The following is a 20,240-nucleotide window of genomic DNA, read 5'->3' on the forward strand; positions in this document are numbered from 1 at the left end:
GGCAACTAAATTTGGGGAGGATAGGCATCTTCCATTCTCTTCTGCAATTTCTCATATTTTAGGTAACTGTAGAGCTCTCTGAGAGTAGAGTACTGAGAGCTCTCTGGTTAGGCCCATCTCTATCATCTATTTTTTTTTTTTTGAATGTTGCATTTTAAGCCAGATTTTTCACTCTCCTCTTTCTGCCATTAGAGTGGTATCATCTGCATAACTGGGGGTGTTAATATTTCTTTCCATAATCTTGATTCCAGCCTATGATTCCTTGAAAGGAAAGCTATGATAAACCTAGACAGCAGATTAAAAAAGCAGAGACATCACTTTGCTAACAAAGGTCTATCTAGTCAAAACTATGGCTTTTCCAGTAGTCATGTACAGATGTGAGAGCCAAACCATATAGAAGGCTGAGCACCAAACAATTGATGCTTTTGAATTGTGGTGTTGGAGAAGACTCTTGAGAGTCCCTTGGACTGCAAGGAGATCAAAGCAGTCAATTCTAAAAGAATTCAACTGTAAACATTCATTGGAAGGACTGATGCTGACTTGAAGCTCCAGTACTTTGGCAACCTGATGCAAAGAGATGACTCACTGAAAAAGACCCTAATGCTGGGAAAGATTGAGGGCAGGAGGAGAAGGGGACAACAGTGAATGAGATGGTTGGACGGCATCACCAACTCAATGGACAGGAGTTTTTGAGCAAACTCTGGGAAACAGTAAAGGTCAGGCAAGCATGGCATGCTGCAATCCATGGGGTTGCAAAGACTCACATATGACTTAGCGACTCAACAAAAACAACAACGACCACCTATAGAAGTTTCCCATGTACATACTCACCTAAACCTTCCCTCTTTGATCTAATTCCATTAAATGTTTATAGCTCAGTGATTCCTGAGTATTTTCCTTTGTTGCTCTGGTGTGAAGTTGTATTTAAACTTATTCTTTAATTGATAGTTTTGAAACTCAGAAAAGTACATGGGAGAAAATAATAAGCATCCAAAATTACACATTAATACCTTGGCATATTCATTCCAATCTACCTGTCTCATTCTAGTACCCCCTCGCCTGAGAAAATCATCCAACTGCTTTTCTACAAATAATACTTGGTTTATAAAAATGAATAATAGCTCAATTCTTTAAAAAGAATGAGTAAATTTCTATATACTATGATTTCCAAATCACATTGTTTAAAAAAAGGAAGATGCAACAAAATGTATATAGTATGCTGCTTTTTATGTAAGAAAAGGGATGAAACTCATTTAGGTCATTGGCTCATTTTCCAAAAGAAACAATGGAAAAAATAAAAGCATTACCAGCATTACCTATAAGAGAAGGAAAAGAACAACAAGGAGAAGACAGAGAGGCAAAACAGATCTCTTAATATTTATAGTTTTGACTCTGAAACCATATAAATAGTTTACTTAGTTTAAAAACAAAATTAAAAAAAGAAAATTGATGTCTAAACTTAGGAAACAAACTGAAACAAATCAACCTATCAACAAGTTGATGATATAACCACATAAAGAAGAGTTAATTTGAAAGTGTGAAGTTGCTCAGTCATGTCCAACTCTTTGTGACATCATGGACTGTTGCTGCCATGCTCCTCTTCTTCAGTCAAGAATACTGTAGTGGGTAGCCATTTCCTCCTGCAGGAGATCTTCCCAACCCAGGGATAGAACATAGGTCTCCTGCATTGCAGGCAGATTCTTTACCATCTGAGCCACCAGGGGAGCCCAGAATTAATTTAAATAAGAGTATTTTGATTATACATCAAAGGACAAAAAATAACCACAAAGAAATCTTAAATAACATGAAGTGGGTATTGGATATTGTTCCTATTTTATAGAGATGGATATACATACATATACATATAGACACATCTATCTACTAGGTAAAGCAAATATATACATATACATTATATATATACATATACATATACATACATACACATATAGACACATCTATTTACTAGGTAAAGCAAATAAGTAATTATGTTCATGTCACTGGAAACTAAGATTTTCAAAGTAACAGAAAAAAGATAAACATATAAAATAAGTAAAATCTTTCCATCTATTATTTAAATGGGAAATATAACTATGGAATCAAAGTGTTCTTTTCCTAAAATATTCATATTTCCCAGTTTGTCAACCAAAGTTCAGAAATAAGTACAATCTGTAACAATAAGCCCTCCAAGTGCCCAGACTGCAATCTCTCAAAACACTTTCACTAAAAAGAAATCAGTTTTCTTTAGTGAAATTGCCAGTTTAAATTACAGAATTGGAAATATCCAAGATGAAACTGGGATATTTTTCCTTGCTAGAAAATAAAAAATTATCAGACTACAGAGACTACAGAATCATGTCAAATGGATGTAGGAGTCAACAGGCTTCTTGTCAATGACAAGATAATTTAAGTATCAAAAAGAAAAATCCATTGGATCTTTGGAAAAGAGAATTCCCAAAAAACATCTGCTTCATTGACTACACTAAAGCCTTTTACTGTGTGGATCAGAACAAACTGTGGAAAATTCTTAAAGAGATGGGAATACCAGATCACCTTACCTGCCTCCTGAGAAATCTGTATGCAGGTCAAGAAGCAAGTTAGAATTAAACATGGAACAGATCAGATCAGTCGCTCAGTCGTGTCCGACTCTTTGCGACCCCATGAATCGAAGCACACCAGGCCTCCCTGTCCCTCACCAACTCCCGGAGTTCACTCAGACTCACGTCCATTGAGTCAGTGATGCCATCCAGCCATCTCATCCTCTGTTGTCTCCTTCTCCTCCTGCCCCCAATCCCTCCCAGCATCAGAGTCTTTTCCAATGAGTCAACTCTTCGCATGAGGTGGCCAAAGTACTGGAGTTTCAGCTTTAGCATCATTCCTTCCAAAGAAATCCCAGGGCTGATCTCCTTCAGAATGGACTGGTTGGATCTCCTTGCAGTCCAAGGGACTCTCAAGAGTCTTCTCCAACACCACAGGTCAAAAGCATCAATTCTTCGGCACTCAGCCTTCTTCACAGTCCAACTCTCACATCCATACATGACCACAGGAAAAACCATAGCCTTGACTAGACAGACCTTTGTTGGCAAAGTAATGTCCCTGCTTTTGAATATACTATCTAGGTTGGTCATAACTTTCCTTCCAAGGAGTAAGCGTCTTTTAATTTCATGGCTGCAGTCACCAGGTTCCAAATTGGGTAAGGAGTACGTCAAGGCTGTATATTGTCAACCTGTTTATTTAATTTATATGCAGAGTACATCATGCGAAATACAGGGCTGGATAAATCACAAGCTGGAATCAAGACTGCGAGGAGAATCACCAATAACCTCAGATATGCAAACGACATCACCCTTATGGCAGAAAGCAAAGAGGAACTAAAGAGCCTCTTGATGAAGGTGAAAGAGAAGAGTGAAAAGGCTAGTTTAAAACTCAACATTCAAAAAAGTAAGATCATGGTATCCGGTCCCATCACTTCATGACATATAGATGGGGAAACAATGGAAACCATGACACTTTATTTTCTTGGGCTCCAAAATCACTGCGGATGGTGATTGCAGCCATGAAATTAAAAGATGCTTGCTCCTTGGGGGAAAAAAGCTACAACAAACGTAGGCAGTGTATAAAAAAGCACAGACATTACTTTGCCAACAAAGGTCTGTCTAGTCAAAGCTATGGTTTTTCCAGTGTCAGAGTTGGACCATAAAGAAGGCTGAGAGCCAAAGAATTGATGCTTTCAAACTGTAGTGTTGGAGAAGACTCTTGAGAGCCCCTTGGTCTGCAAGGAGATCAACCAGTCAATCCTAAAGGAAATCAACCCTGAACATTCATTGGAAGGACTGATGCTGCAGCTCCAATACTTTGGCCATCTGATGTGAAGAGCTGACTCATTTGAAAAGACCCTGATGCTGGGAAAGATTGAAGGCAGGAGAAGGTGATGACAGAGGACGAGATGGTTGGATGGTATCACTGACTCAATGGACATGAATTTGAGCAAGCTCTGGGAGATGGTGAAGGACAGGGTAGCCTGGTGTGCTGCAGTCCATGGGGTTGCAAAGAGTTGGACATGACTGAGTGAACAATAACAAAAAATAACTAATACAGTAACACATATATGGCACATAGAAGGCACACAATAAATGATTATTGCATAAATGAATTTAGCATCATAGGTATTAGTAAAATATTGTTGAAGAAAAAAAAAAAGAAAAAAAATATTGTTGAAGGTGTGGTCGATAACATTGACTTGGTGGCTCCTCCATGAGGACAGATGGTTTAACTTTCTCTTTTTTTTCAAATACCAGGAAAAGTTATCTTTTTCTGGAACATTTTAATGTCATGAATAGTATGTTTCTTTCTCTTTTGGCTGCTGGGATGCTTGGAATCAAATATGTGGTTCACTTACAGCAACTGTGCATGTTAGGCATTTCTGGTTCATTTTTATTATCCTATGACTAATTTCCTTTTGTCCGGATTTCATTACCTCTTCATTTTTCAACCCATTTCACGCTTTATATTAAAAACAGGAGAAGGGACAACTGAAGTAATAGGGATATTTCCACCCAATGTGAACAAATAGATACACTGTTTGAAGTATCTCAGCCTCAGATTATCCACTAAGAAGAGGTAAGTCAGAACCACATGCAAATTAATAAAAAATGTATCTATTCAAATCACCACCAAGAGCACTGTTGTTTAGTCAATATGTGGTTTGCTCCCTAAGTAGTGACCTACTCTTTTGCAAATCCATGGACTATAGCCCCACCAGGCTCCTCTGTCCATGGGATTTCCCAGGCAAGAATACTGGAGTGGGTTGCCATTTCCTACTTCAGGGGATCTTCCTGAACCAGGAGTCAAACCTGTGAACCTGCACTGGCAGGTGGATCCTTTACCACTGAGCCTCCAGAGAAGCCCAGTAGTATTGTACTAGATATTCACTAACGTTCCTTCTGGCGCTAAACTTCTGGTGCTAATATTGTCTGAAGTAGTACCTCCCCATTAACTATGTTAATGTAGACAGCAGATATATGGATAATTATAAACAGCAGGGAATGCAAAATGCATTTTAGCTGTTTTTGATTGCACTGTATTGCGTTCTGCTAGCAGATTTACAAACATGCTGAATATGGGTCACTTACATTAGCAGTAAAATTCATTTCTATTTCCTGAACATACACTGCTCTTCGTGAGGACAACAGGCAGGTACAAGCAGGGCAGAAGAGATTAAAGCTCTCCTAAAGATCACACGCCACACAGATCTACAACATAGAAGATGGCTCACCGTTGTAAATTCTAAGAGAGCATGAACATGAGATCAGGATGGGAAAATATTCCATGTATGTGAACAGACGGTTCAGTCAGGGAAAGAAGGCTGGAGCTGGAAGCAATCTTAGACATAATAAAGTCCAATCTCTTCATTTTATGGGCCAGAAAAGTGCTTCACAGAGGTTGGGAGGTTCAGGATCACCTTGTGAGTGTAGGAACAGAGCTCTGGTCTCCCAACTTCAGCACTTTTTCTATATTACTTTGAAAGTGAAAGTTGCTCATGTCTGACTCTTTGCGACCCCATGGACTATACAGTCCATGGAATTCTCTAGACCAGAACACTGGAGTGAGTAGCCTTTCCCTTCTCCAGGGGATCTTCCCTACCCAGGGATCAAACCGGGGTCTCCCACAATGCAGGCGGATTCTTTACCAACCGAGCCACAAGGGAAGCCCAAGAATACTGGAGTGGGTAGCCCATCCCTTTTCCAATGGATCTTCCCAACCCAGGAGTCAAACTGGGGTCTCCTGAATTGCAGGTGGATGCTTTACCAACTGAGCTAAAGGACTTTAAAGGAAACTACAGTTAGCCTTTCATGTATATGGAATATCTGAGCAAAGGCCTGGACTTGGGGAAGGGAAGATGGAGAGTGTGTGTGTATATGGGGAGTGCCAGATGGGAATAGTGACCAGAAGGAAGGCAAGTTTGATTTGAATACACTGAATGTGCACAGGACCAGTATAGGCAATTGGAGAGGCCAGGCCACAGGGATAACAGCTCTAGGGCTGTAGACATTTGTGGAGGAAGTCTGAGAGAGAAAAGGAACAATGTGGAAGACGAAAGACCATTCTCCTGGGACAGTATAAGTTTGGGAACGTGCACGTTTTCTCCCCCAAAATGTAAAATGGACTGAATTAATCTGCTTCACAGATTTGCCTTATAAAAGAGGGTGAAATAATAAAAGTTTCCTTGTAAAGCCTTTGAAGTGCCTCCAATTAAGTTTTCCACATACTTGCATGGTTTCTGAGTAATCATCCCTAGGACCCTGAAGCAGGGCTGTGCAGGGAATCTTGATTCACCAGAGGGAAGAGCAAGGGGAGAAGAGACGGCTGCTTGAAACACATCCCTCTTAGGGGGCTTTAGAAGCAGAAGGGAATCACTGGATGTCCTTGGCAGAGGTGGGAGGTGGACAGGATGGGAGGAAGAAGAGTGGATTTGATTCACCACTGTAATTTGAAACTTAGAGGAAACAAAGCTTTTGGATCATGGGGCTCTGTATGAATTCTTGGACCACACCACCATTCTTTCCTAATCCCTGTGTTCTAAAGCCTCTCCTCTCCAGGGCTTCTCAGTTCATAGTCAGTGATTTCTCCACAATCTGGAGAACATTTTTGCTCAAGATTACAGAAGAACATACTCAACTTTTAAATTTGATATTAACCTGTAACTTTTCTTCCAGTAAACCTGATTTCTCCCTTTGCTTACAGTGTTTAAACATTTCTGGCTTCTTGGTAGAAGTAAAATGAATCAGACTGGCTATTGGAGTGGGTCCCCCATAGGACCTGAAAAACACTGCTGTAAGCACCAGGTTTGCTGTAAACAGTAGGTCAACTGAATGCAGGGCACACCCCAGGGTTCCTGGGCCAATTCAGCCTCCATCTCAGTACATGGAGTTTGGCTTCATTTCACACATCCTTGGACTACTTGGTATAATGAGTGATATTACAATGGGCAAAGCCAAGGCTGAATTTAAATCTCAGCTCCATCATTTTCTATTCATGATGCCTTAAGTTAGTCACTTAACTTCAATTCTTCAGCTGCCTCCTCAGTGAAATGAGGTAATACTATCTATACCTCATAGGTTTTGTTGATGATTAAGTCATATGATATCCAAGATGTTCATAAATATAACTAATATACTAGATTGTCAATAAGTACTGGCTTCTTTCATCTCCACAGTAGAGGAAAGGGTCATCTGTACAGAAGACTTGGGTCATATAATCAAGGTTATAGATCTTTCTTGTTATAAAGTTTCTAATGGAATCCTGAGTTCTTAATCATTGTTTCTTCTAACAGGAAGAGTAATGATCTTTGTATTTTAGGTAAGATCAGATTTTGTAAGATGAAATTATAGATCCCTGATAGTAGAGACCATGTTCAATAATTCAATAAATATTGATTGATCAACTATTGTGTCCTGGTCACTATGCTAAGAGCTAGGAATGCAGGGAACAAGACAATGAGGTTTTGCTCTAGCACCTAACACAGTGCCTGATACTTAGCAGGTGATCAGTACATATGTGTTGATGTGAACCCAGAGATGTTTAGAAAACTCTAAACTCTATAGGAGTACTATACTCCTAGGAACAACCCTCAGGACATCTAGATACTACTATAACTCAGCAGAAACAGGAGGTTTGATTCATACAGAAGGGCTGGAAAATCCCCCTGACTACTGTGAGAGCATCTCCTGCTCCTGCCCTGATGTGGTTTGCTGACTCTTTTTGAACTCGGGTATAAACTGGCACAACCACATGAACTGGGCGTGAGTCACCACTGTTTTATAGATGGATCTTAGAGACCTGTTAATATTCCACACTATTGCCAGGGACTGGAGTTGGGAATTAAAAAAAAAAAAAAAAAAGGCAACATACTAAAACCCTCACCAACTTCCCAGAGTTGCACTGTTTCCTAGAAGCACTTAGGTACTATTATGCAAATTATACATGCATGATTTCCATAAAAACCAGTCACAAATGTCAATTAGTGCTCATTAATATACAATAAAATTCTCATTTGAAAACTACTAAGAGCCAAGAATGAATTCCACTTGGCTGCCCTCCTTTAATGAGAACTGCTGTGAAGTGCTCTATGGTATTTCTCATCAGCGAAACAGTAAGGTGTCATACAAATCAAGCTTCAGGCAACAGAAGGAAATTTGAAGGTTTCAGAGGCTGGTTTTGGATGGCTCAAGTTTTATGCTGCTATAGCTGAAACCTCAGCCCTTTTGGGTACCCAGAACATAAGCTGTGTGAATTCATTAATCTACCTTTCAAATAGAGCCATGGTAATGCTGAGCATTCTTTCAAAAGAAGTTTGTGAAGGTGCCACACAGCTGTGAAAACGTGAGGTTCAGTCTATTGAGAAAGCAATGTCCAACTCCTCAAAAGAAGCAGAGGTCCAAGGCTCTTGGAATTAATGGGACTCATCCCTGAATCTTTTTGTTAGAATTTCTGTGAGTGAACGTACATGCTGTGGGCTTCCCTGGTGGCTTACCTGGTAAAAAATCTGTCTGCAATGCAGGAGACCTGGGTTCAATCCCTGGGTAGGGAAGATCCCCTAGAAAAGGGAAAGGCTACCCACTCCAGTATTCTTGTCTGGAGAATTCCATGGACAGAGGAGCCTGGCAGGCTATAGTTCTACTGCTAAGTCGCTTCAGTCGTGTCCGACCCCATAGACAGCAGCCCACCAGGCTCCCCCGTCCCTGGGATTCTCCAGTCAAGAACACTGGAGTGGGTTGCCATTTCCTTCTCCAATGCATGAAAGTGAAAAGCGAAAATGAAGTCGCTCAGTCGTGTCCGACTCTTATCGACTCCATGGACTGAGGCCCACCAGGCTCCTCCATCCATGGGATTCTCCAGGCAAGAGTACTGGAGTGGGGTGCCATTGCCTTCTCCGAGGCTATAGTTCATGGGGTTCGCAAAGAGTCTGACAAGACTAAGCAACTAACACTTTCAGTTTTCACTTTATATGCTGTGTCTCCAAATTCCACTTTAATCTGGACACTGGAGTGATACAGGCTCTCTGAGGATAAAAAGATGGAAAATGCAAGCTATTAACAGCAGACTGTTCATTCTGCTGCTGCTGCTAAGACGCTTTAGTCGTGTCCGACTCTGTGCAACCCCATAGACAGCTGCCCACCAGGCTTCTCTGTCCCTGTGATTCTCTAGGCAAGAATACTGGAGTGGGTTGCCATTTCCTTTTCCAATGCATGAAAGTGAAAAGTGAAAGTGAAGTCACTCAGTCGTGTCCGACCCCATGGACTGCAGCCTACCAGGCTCCTCCGCCGTGGAATTTTCCAGGCAAGAATGCTGGAGTGGGCTGCCATTGCCTTCTCCATTCTGCAGCCACTTTCTTATCAAAATGTCCTAAATTTGGCTTGGAAGTATGAGGTACAGAATAGACTTTTCTAAGAACAGTTTAACCCAGCGGTTATCAAACTTTAGTGCACATCAGAATCATCTAGAAAATGCCTTTAAAAACACTGATTGCAGGCCCTTACCACCAGAGTTTCTGATTCAGTAGGGCCTGAGAATCTGCATTTCTAGTGAGTTCCCAGGTGATGCTGCACCTGTTGATTTGGCATTCATACCATGAGAATCTGAGTCTACTTGAATTTGAATTATTCACTAAAAATTAATCTCAGAGACATACTACTGAGAAATTAGACACCTAGAATAGTACTCAATTTATTCATTCTTCAAACCATAATTCTTAAATAGTTCTTTGGACATGAAATACTGATGTAAACTATTGACCCTCTTCTGAAAAACATGTACAAATATGTAATATTTTACATATAAAATCAGAAAGGGGAATCATAGCCCATGTCAACCTCTCCTACAAACCCCATTCATGTCCAGTGAGGAGGCTCATTTCAAATCACAACTCAGGTGAAGCTAGGGATAAAACTTTTTTTAAATTAAGGTTTCTATTTATATTGTTCTCATAAATCAAATACTTGTGGCTACCCACAAGTAAAGCATGATGCATTAAAAGGATGAAAGCTATGAAAAACTCTGTCACCAATTAAAACATTTTAATAATCCTTTTTAATATGTCTACTCTTTAGTACAATAATCTTTTAGTTGTATTCTATTTATTCTTATGAATTACTGACATAAATGAGTTAAAATTTATTATGTCACTATTTGTTTTATTTTCCCAATCTGTCCTATGTTCTTTTTTTGGTATTTTAAAATATTTTGCAATTGTATTTTATCCCATTTTCCTATTAGCTTTTAAACAGCTCTCTTGAGGTATTGTTGTTGTTGTTTAGTCACTAAGTCTTGTCTGATTCTTTTGCAGCCCCATGGACTGTAGCCTGCCAGGCTCTTCTGCCCATGAGATTTCCCAGGCAAGAATACTGGAGTGAGCTGCTATTTCCTTCTCCATTACTGAGGTATAAATTACATTAAACTGCAAATATTTAAAATGTCAATTTGATATATTTTGACATATCCATACACCTGTGAAACCACTCTTGAATTCAAAAGAAAAAACAAGGAGTGATAATCCTTCAACTTTGTTCCTTTTTTGAAAGTTGTTTTAGCTATTCTAGACAGTGCACATTTTCCAGGGAATTTTAAAATGAGATTATCATTTCTATAAAACGGTCATCTGGGATTCTGATTGGGATTATATTGAATCTATAGATCAGTTAGGAGAGAATTAACATCTTAATAATAATGTTCTAATAATCTAATCACTTGCTATTTAAAAAATGCCATAGATTAAAAGTGGTTTATAAACAACAGAAATTTATTTCTCACAGTTCTGGAAGCTGGAAGTTCAAGATCATGGTGCCAGCATGACTGTGTTGTGGTAAGAGCCCTCTTCCAGTCTGCAGATAGCTGACTTCTTGTTATACCCTAACACGATGGAAAGAGAGCTATTCAGCTCTCGGGCCTCTCCTTATAAGGGCACTAATCATATTCATGAAGGTTTCCCCATCCTTCTGACCTAATCATCTCACAAAGGCCCAGTCTCCAAATATCATCACACTGGGGACTAGATTTCAACTATTAATTTTGGGGAGGACACAAACATTCAATCCATAGCACCTGTGAACAAGATGTATCTCTCTGTCTATTTAGGTCTTCTTAAATTTCTCTCAATAATGTTCTGTCACACATTGAGGTGGGCCAACTGCTTTATTCAGTTCACTAATTCAACTGCTAATCTCTTCCAGAAACACTCTCACAGGTATACCTCCAAAATAAATTGGCGATACAAGGAGACACATGAAATTAACCATCAGTGTTTTTCAGGCCCTTCCACTTTGGTGGACCCAACACTCCCATTTTAATCTCCTCAGCACAGTAAGATTGCACTAGCTCTGATGAGTTTAGCTTTTTAGCATTGCTTTCTGTTTGGCTTTTTTTTAATCCTTGGGCTCCTACTTGGGCTCCTCGGGTGGGGCTCAGATGTAAAAAATTGCTCTGCCAATGCAGGAAATGTGGGTTCAATACCTGGGTTGGGAAGGTCCCCTGGAGAAGGAAATGGCAACCCATTTCAGTATTCTTGCCTGGATAATCCCATGGACAGAGGAGCCTGGCAGGCTACAGTCCATGGGGTAGCAAAAAAGCCTGTCATGAGTTAGAGACTAAACAACAGCTGTGCTACTTATACATTGGCGAATGACTTGTAAGGAAAATGGCTCAAATTTATTGCACTAATTCCTCTGAGTCTCTTTTCTTTCCATGATCATGACCTCTATGTCCCAGCTCATTTAGTGTCCTTGAATTCCCCCTTTTTTCCCTCCCCAGCTCTATCAGGCTGCAGAATGTTCTGCTCAGCTTCTTTGACTCTCAGTAGCTTCTTTTTGCTTGGGTTCTTAGCTTTTCCTTACATGCTACTTAACAAATGGCAAATGTCTCAAGGGAAAACGCAACCCAGAATATGGGGCACTCAATGAATTTCTCTTCTTTCTGAGGTTTTAGATCTCAAGCACTGGCATTAGTAGGTCTTTTATGCCTTTAAACAGATTATGGAAATCTGGATTTTCTAGGTGTCCCCTGTGGGAGCAACAGTCTACTACCAGATGGTTCATTATGGCTAGAAGCAGATGCTTAATGTCTTATAATATGTTTCACCTTAATTTTTTTTTAACTGAGGAGACAAAACTGTTTAAAGATAATCTTTAGAGATTCAAATCACAATGAAAACAGTATAAAATATAACTATCCTACTATTAACTATGAGACCAATTAAGATACATTATAGAATCCATAAGTTATGAGACAAACCTATCATAGTGACTGACTATAGTCAATTATTAACTATCATTTTTACTCCCTCAGTACATATCTGAAAAGTTGATGAAAAAGTATGTATTAATACAAAGAATGATGCTTATTCTTCAGGTTTATACATGTCCAAATGAAAGTAAAATTTCTTCTTAGAAATTAACGACAATAACTTCTATTCTGGTTTTCTTTTCTTTCTTTAGTTTTCAATCTAGGACATAAAAATTCATTTCAAAGCTACCAAGCAAAAATTGCAGCATGTATTATAGAAGCCAACAGCAAAATGTCTGTCACAGGACTTCATAATTTTGAAGTCATCTAGGATGACTTAGCTAATGTTTGCATTCTGAACACAGAACTAGAGGATCACAGATCTCCATAGCATGTCCAAGAGCTCACAGGCCCACACAGCAGCCTGCAGCTGAGGATTTAAAAACCCCATATACTTCTTGCTACTTTGGCAGTTCATTACTTACATTTCCCTTGTTCATACTCACTGGCTTCCCTTAATGCTTCTCTGATATTTTCTCTAGCCCTGGTGTGGTGAAGAATCCTGCTACTCTCCAGTCTTGAGAGCTAGACTGAATTTTTACATGCAAACAAGAGCAAAACTAAAAATGAAAACCAAGTAGTCCTGGGAAGCTCACTACTCATACCAGGCTAAGTAAAATCACTTGTTTAAAAATGTTTACATCTGTTGAGTGGCACTGATCCTTTAGGTGTAAGACCCCTACCTTCTCAACTAATTATCCTCATGTCAAGTAATCAGCTGAAGTTGATTGACTATATACTCATAAAAATCCCCAAATCCCTCAAAATAGAGGGAGAAGACTGGGATGGAATCAAAGAACTTTTCTCAATCCAACTATTAAGGAAAGGACATAAAAACATAGCAGATTTGGCATTGTGAGAAAGCACTGTAACGACTTTTTCTCTCTGAAAGCGCCTCCCTCCCCACTGATTAGGCTGCTCCTGCCACAGATGAAGACCATGGATAATTCCTCAGCATGGAATAAATGAACAAGGGGAACTGTAAATAGTTTGGCCAACCAGAAGCAATAGACACACAATGCAACCAAGATACAGCAGACCCTGCTCCGCATTGAGCTGATATAATCCACACTTGGCAAGGATGAGTTCTCACTGCAGGGCTCTCCTGCCTACATACACAGGCCTCCCTGAAGAAATGCGGCGGGAGAGTGGAGAGCAAGACAAAAGGAGGGAGGGAAACGGCTGCTGGAGGGGAGACCCACAGTGAGCAGGAAAATTGTGTGTGTTCCCTTTGACCCAGAAATGCCAATCTGGGGAATTTTCCTATGGAAATACAAACCAAAGTGTAAGGATAAATGTAGAATATTTATTGTAGCATAATTCGTTTTGTTTAAAAGAAAAAACACTGGAGGATAACTTAGAATATCTATCAATACAAAAATAATGGGAAAAATTATGTCTCCAAAGGAATATATGTAGTTATTAAAAATTGGATCAACTATATGTATGTACCTATAGTAATGTACTTAATATAATAAATAAAATGAAACATAAAGTAACTGGTATTATATGATCCCATTTACATATGAAATAGAAAATAACTCTACCTAGATTTGAATGTAGAAAAGGACAGAAGAAATTTTTTTTTTCAGGAAGACGGAGGGTAGAGTAGGTGGAGATTAGTAACGTTTTCTATATTTACTGTTATTTACTAGACTTGTTATAATGAGTATTACTTTTATAATTTAAAAAGGCAATAAATTTAAAATATAAAAAGAATTTATTGAGACTATTATTTACAAGTAATGCCAGTGGATGGTACAGTTCTCCAGCATTTGCTTTAAATTGATCCTGGTACACAGAGGTAGGCAGCAACTTTTGTTCCTGGAGAGAGGCCTCACCACCTGTTCCTCAGAAGGAGCCAATTAAAGCACAGACTCGACAGTGTCTCTGGAAAAGGCCAGTGGTTGTGAAATGAAAAGTACATCCACCTCTCCAGAAGCTCAGCCCCACAGGTTCCCAAGAGGCTGCTCGAGTCAGTAAGCTGAATGAGAGAAGAACAGTGTTTTGTCTGGAAAAATCCCACTACTCCAGCTACTGACAGCTTTTGTTGGCTCCAGTTTCATATTTCAGAGATGTGATGTATAAGGATGGCCTGGCAGCTTCAGGAATAAATATTAAACTCTGGGAAAGATGCTGCTGTCCAGTTTCGAAGTGCTCTGTGTTAGCACCTTGGTGGACCACTGGAAGCCCATTATGGGACTTCCAGTTGTCGCCCAGAGAATGGCATTAAGGCCTTGGAGGTGTGATATTTGACAGAGTGTTGGCAACTTGGCTTCATGCTGATAAAAGCTTCCAGATCCTTGGCGGGGGTGGGGGTGGGGCAGCAAGAAATACATGATATTCAACAATGAACAAAAAATATGCAGAAGTTAGCAGCCTGAAAGTGACTATACACTCCACTGGTATTACTTGTAAATAATAGTCTCAATAAATTCTTTTTATATTTTAAATTTATTGCATTTTTAAATTATAAAAGTAATACACACTCATTATAACAAGTCTAGTAAATAACAGTAAATAGAGAAAACATTACTAATCTCCACCTACTCTCCCCTCCGTCTTCCTGACAAAATCACTTCTGTGATTTTCATTCATTTTCCAACATCTTTTTTCTATTCTGGTAAAATCCTACTGTCCTCCACGTATGCCTTTTCTTCTTTCTTCGTACTGAGTCCCTTGAAAGATTATTTTACTTAATGTTTTACTGAGTATCATAGAAATCCATGCTTATAATAGCAATCATGGGAAATACAGATAAGTTAGAAAAAAATAATCATTCATAATCCCACTGCTGCTAATATTTTAGAATGCTTCTTTATACTTACTTTTTAAAGTAGGTCTGCATTTGTATATCTTTACAAGTATCTCACATACATAACTAATATTATAAATGAATATGAGAGAACGTGATGGAAGTGTGAAGGGGTTTGGACAGTATATTACTGCTGGGATCTGCATGGTTGTGGTGTGGCTATGTATTCTGGTGTGTCAAGCCTGTATTAATATTCCTCAGACTGACTGAGAGCAGCCTCATGTCTCAGCCCTTCTTTTCTCTTCACAACTGACTTTGGCAGTCAGCAATATTTGTACATAAAGATTCCCATGGGTGGTTATTTGATGTCCTTTCGTCCCAGTCTCTCACTTGCAGATAATCGGGTACCTAGGACCCCAGCCAGTCACTACTCTCTTCCCTTTCCTGTCTCCTGCCATCATCTTTCCTGTTCCCTTTTTACTCCAATCTCCAAACAACATCCAAAAGCAGGCCAGGGAACAACATACAATCACTGAAATGTCCATTACGAGAAGGCACTCAGTTAAGCATGAACCCTCTTCACCTGTTTGGAGGAAATACACAGCAAACATGGCCCTTGGGAGATTTCACTTCATGCAGAAAACTAAGAATGTCTTAAATATTGAAGGATATTGTTAGTCTGAAGTCTTGTTATTTCCCTAGTTAAGACTTTCGCTTCTGCCTCCTCTCTCAGGGTCTTCCTAGTTACCCTGGGAAAATCAGGATGGGAGCTGACAGTACTGATTGAGAGGCTGACATTCCAGCATAGGCAGAAAGCAATGGGAAGGCCCAGTGCATTCTCTTCTGGGTGTTTCCAATGTCACTCTGGAACATGTACCCACCACCGCAAGAGAAAAGTTACAAACAGCAAGACCCTGAGCAGAATCATGAAGTTTCTCTATGGGGTCCTCCATGCCTTTTTCTGTCCTCACACCAAGAAATCGCTTCTCCCCATCAGAATTCCAGAGCTCTGCAGCTAATCTACACACAGGCAAAGTTCCTTACTGCTGCGCTGAGGACTGACTTCCCCAGGACCATCACTTCTACTTATCTCTTCCTTATTACAAACATCATAAAGCGAAGATGATGGAGAGGTTTCACACCCCTTCCTCCCTCCCTATTTTCATTATTCATTAAAATAAACATCCTGAGGCACTTCTGAATAGGAATCTGAAGGGAACACATGTGGTAGGTGGCTGAACGGTCCTGTCTATGGGTTGTCAATCTGCACGGCCTCAATCCTCTGTTACCAGTAGCCGGGTCAAAGAAAGTCTGAGTTCTGTAGCAATGGTCTGCCTGTCTCATCACTTGGTCCTCTGTTGCCTGCAACCCAGCCTGAAGTATACTGACTCAGATTTAGGTTCAGGTGATAAGGGGTACTTAGACCCTCCCAACTAGCCCCCACTGAGGCAAAGTGGCCACGAAAGAGGATGTATGCTGCCATCAGAGGATGCAGCATACAGCCTATGAATTCAGTTTGACTTGGAGTATTTGTGATGGATGAGACCTGTTTCTGGCTAGTCCCAGGAGTATACTGAATGAATCTGACCTCCTTCTGTTTACATCCTTTAGAGTAGATTTTACAAAGGCTCTAGACTGGATTGGACATAGCAGAATATTCTGGAAGTGCCTTGGACATAAACAGACCTCAAGGCCTTGCTTGGGCTAGAGGCACCGCTCAAGAATTGCTCAAAATCTGACCTAATCAAAAGTTACATGATTCCCTTCAACAAACAGACTAAAGTCCATGCTCCTGTGTCCTTGACAAGTTGGCCTTTAGCTCTCCTGCTTTATCTCTTACTGCAAACCTGCCCTAACCCTCCCTGACACCCCCTCTTCACCTTACTCAGGCCACACCAGCACTAGAGCCCTGACTCGAATGTCTGCTCAAGTTACTCTGTCTGGAAATGCCTTCCACGCCACACAGCTGCCAGTCAGAGAGCCATAACTCCTTCAGAACTTGACTCAAAAAGCACTTCTTCCTTGGAGAAGAAAATAACAATTTCTCCTGATATAGCTAGTTCTCTCCCCCAACCTGGAAACACTCGCTAGCCTCCACTCCTTCTCCCATATTTTCATAGCAGGTGTGATGACTTAATTATAGCACTCAGCATAGCTATCTTATACAGGCTTTGTCTACCTTGGTGTCAAAGGAACTGTGTCCTTTAAAGGCTTATTCCTTTATTCTTCTACTTGGGATGAATGCATTCCATCTAAAATAATCCCTCCTCATGCTGACAAGCTCCTTTCTACCATCCCTCTGGGCTCACACCCTCAGGGGAACTCCATTAACAGACTCTGTTTTTTCCAAGTCACTGTTGTCAGCCTGTCTCCTGGTCCAGATACTATTAATGCCCGTTTTTCTGTATGCTCATTCTCCCCCATCCCTAGAAAGCAAGGCACTCTGCAAGATGGGTTCAGTATTACCAATGTTCTCTGGCTGTATCATCTATCTCTGTCTGAGTAGCTCATGATTATGACAAGTGTCTCCGAAAAACACTTTGAGAAGCCTAGATGAAAACCAATGCCCCATGGAAACACATAAATATTTTATCAGGCTCTGAACAAGACTCTTACTCTTAAATATTTAAACCTCTTGAGAGCAGAATGCTCAATGGCTGATTAGAGTCAATTTGTACTGGGATGGGGAGCTGAGAGGAGGCAGGGAATACAACAGCAATGGCGGCAGCATTCTACAGTCTCTTTTAGGGACTGAGAAACACTGAAAGCATGCTTGAGGGCTCCCCAATTTGCCTGGACACGCATTTTTCAAGTGCTCCCCCTCTGCAGTGGGAGAGAGATCAGCACCCAGTGGGGCTGTCTGGAGAAGGCGCTTGCTGGGGTACAGGCAGGCTGCCATACTGGGCACAGCCACCATAATCTTGCCATCTTTCTCTCAGCACTGGTGGCATGAAGATTTTCACATAAAGTACATAGGACTTAAAATGAGGTAGACTCTATAAAATGTTCAAGGCAGCTTTGTTTAAAATAGCCCCAAACTGGAAACAACCCAAGTATCCATGAACAAGAGAATGGGTAAATAAAAAGTAGATATTCATACAGTTGAATACCATCTTGGAATAAAAGGAAATAAACAATTAATATACAACCACAAGGATGAATCTCAAGACACTGTGCTGAGAAAAAAGGCAGACATAAAAGTACATACTGTGTGAATGCATTTATATGATGTCCAGGAACCAGCAAAACTATGATAAAAGAAATCATAACAAAGGTTGCTTCTGGGGGGGCGGGTAACTAGAAAGGGGCATGAGGGAAATTTCTAGGATTGAAATTTTTTATATCTTGTTTGGGATGAGGGTTTGTCAAAACTAGCTCAGCTTCTAACATAGGATTCAGCTTCAAAGCACTGTGGGGATAAGAGTGGCTACTTATCTCCAGGATCATCATTTACCTATAAAATATTGATTAACCTGAATCACTTACAAGGACTTATAGTATTTTACCAAGGGTTATGCCACCCTTATGGGAGGCAATGTCTTATCTGTGTCATTTAATTATCTAATTAATTCGACAATTATTTATTAATTTATTAATTGCTTACAATATGCCGTGAATAAGACAAAAAATTTCTTATCCTTATGAAGCTTACATTTGAGGGGTGGAATATAGAGATGATTAATAAAGAAAGAGACATACTATTCAATGCCAGGTAATGGTAAATGTAGTGAAGAAAACTAAAGTAGGGTCAGAGGACAGGGAGTGACAAAGCGTGGTTTTGGATTAGGTGGTCAAGGAAGACCTGATGGAGGAGGTCACATTTGAAAAGAGTGCTGAATTAACTGAGGAAAGAAGCAGTGTAAATATTTGAGGGAAGAGTGTTCAGGCAGAAAAGAGCAAGGAAGAAGTAAAGTGAGGGGAAAGATATGAGGTCAAAGAGGCCAGATCCATTAGGGTTTTGATAAGTCCCGGTAGAGAGCTGGATTTTATTAAAAGTGTGAGGGATCTTATTTCACTGGAGAATGTTAAGCAGGGGAGTGATATTATCCAACTTATGCTTCCCTGGTGGCTCAGATGGTAAAAAATCTGCCTGCAATAAGCGAGAACCAGGTCCAATCCCTGGGTTGGGAAGATCCCCTGGCATGGCAACCCACTCCACAGTATTCTTGCCTGGAGAATCCCAAGGACAGAGGAGCCTGGCAGGCTACAATCCATGGGGTCGCAAAGAGTCAGGCACAACTGAGCGATTAAGCACACACATGTTTTAAGAATGGGAAAAAGGAAGCAATGAAGAGATATGCCTAGAATTCTTAGGGAAAAGTCAGAAGAATAAGATCCTTTCCTCCACTACTCAAAATGTTAATATCCTTCACACATCTGTTTCTTGACCACCTTTCAATTTAAGTTCTGTATGTCTGAAGTTTTTCACAATAAAATGTTGGAAGGGAAAATAAAAGAGAAGTAGAGACTTGAATCCCTTATCAAGCAGAACTCATCAGTAACTAAATGAGAATGTCATGGTTCTCAATGCCTTTCTGCATAATAAAGGCTCTCATTTTTAATGAAACATGGAACATTCTTTTCAACTTTCAAATCCTACTTCTGGGCCCAAGTCAGTCCATGGTCCATTGTCTCTGTGGGAAGGCAGAGCCTCACTGCTTCTTTCTTCTCTCCCCCGCTGTCCCCACTTACTCTCTAAAAACCTACAAGGGAGTAGAAAGAAACGCAAATTTGGGAGAAGGAGGGACTTTTCAGAGTTCTATACTCCCCCAACCCCATCTGGAAATGCCCTTATGGTCAAACAACAAAAAAGGAAATATTAAAATTCTGAGCAGGAAATAAACTGTTAAGCACCTACTGTCCACCTGAGAGAATCTCTTTCCTTCTGTCTTTATCACTCTGCCACTATTTTGAGAGTCTTTTAGGCTGGAAGTCTAGGCTGGAAGTTGCTTCACCCTACCCACCCCAAGTTTCCCCCGGGCCACAATTCTGCTTTCACTAGACTTGGAAGTTCTCTATCCCAAGGCCACCATAACTCGACGTCTGCCAGGCTCAACCCTAGACTTTAATGGGGAACAGGGAGACGCTAAAAGCTGGAGTGAGAGAAGAGGAAATACAGGGAGCAGTCTAGAGACAGCGATGGCCCTAAAGT

At 40.3% G+C, this 20,240-nt stretch overlaps 1 protein-coding gene across 2 annotated transcripts in view; it reads right to left on the reverse strand.

The window, feature by feature from the left end:
- Nucleotides 1-20,240, reverse strand: part of GPR156 (G protein-coupled receptor 156) — a 108,741-nt gene that overhangs the window by 86,897 nt on the left and 1,604 nt on the right. The window lies entirely within an intron of this gene.

Source organism: Bos indicus, chromosome 1, assembly GCF_029378745.1.
Source record: "Bos indicus isolate NIAB-ARS_2022 breed Sahiwal x Tharparkar chromosome 1, NIAB-ARS_B.indTharparkar_mat_pri_1.0, whole genome shotgun sequence".
NCBI classification, from domain to species: Eukaryota; Metazoa; Chordata; class Mammalia; order Artiodactyla; family Bovidae; genus Bos; species Bos indicus.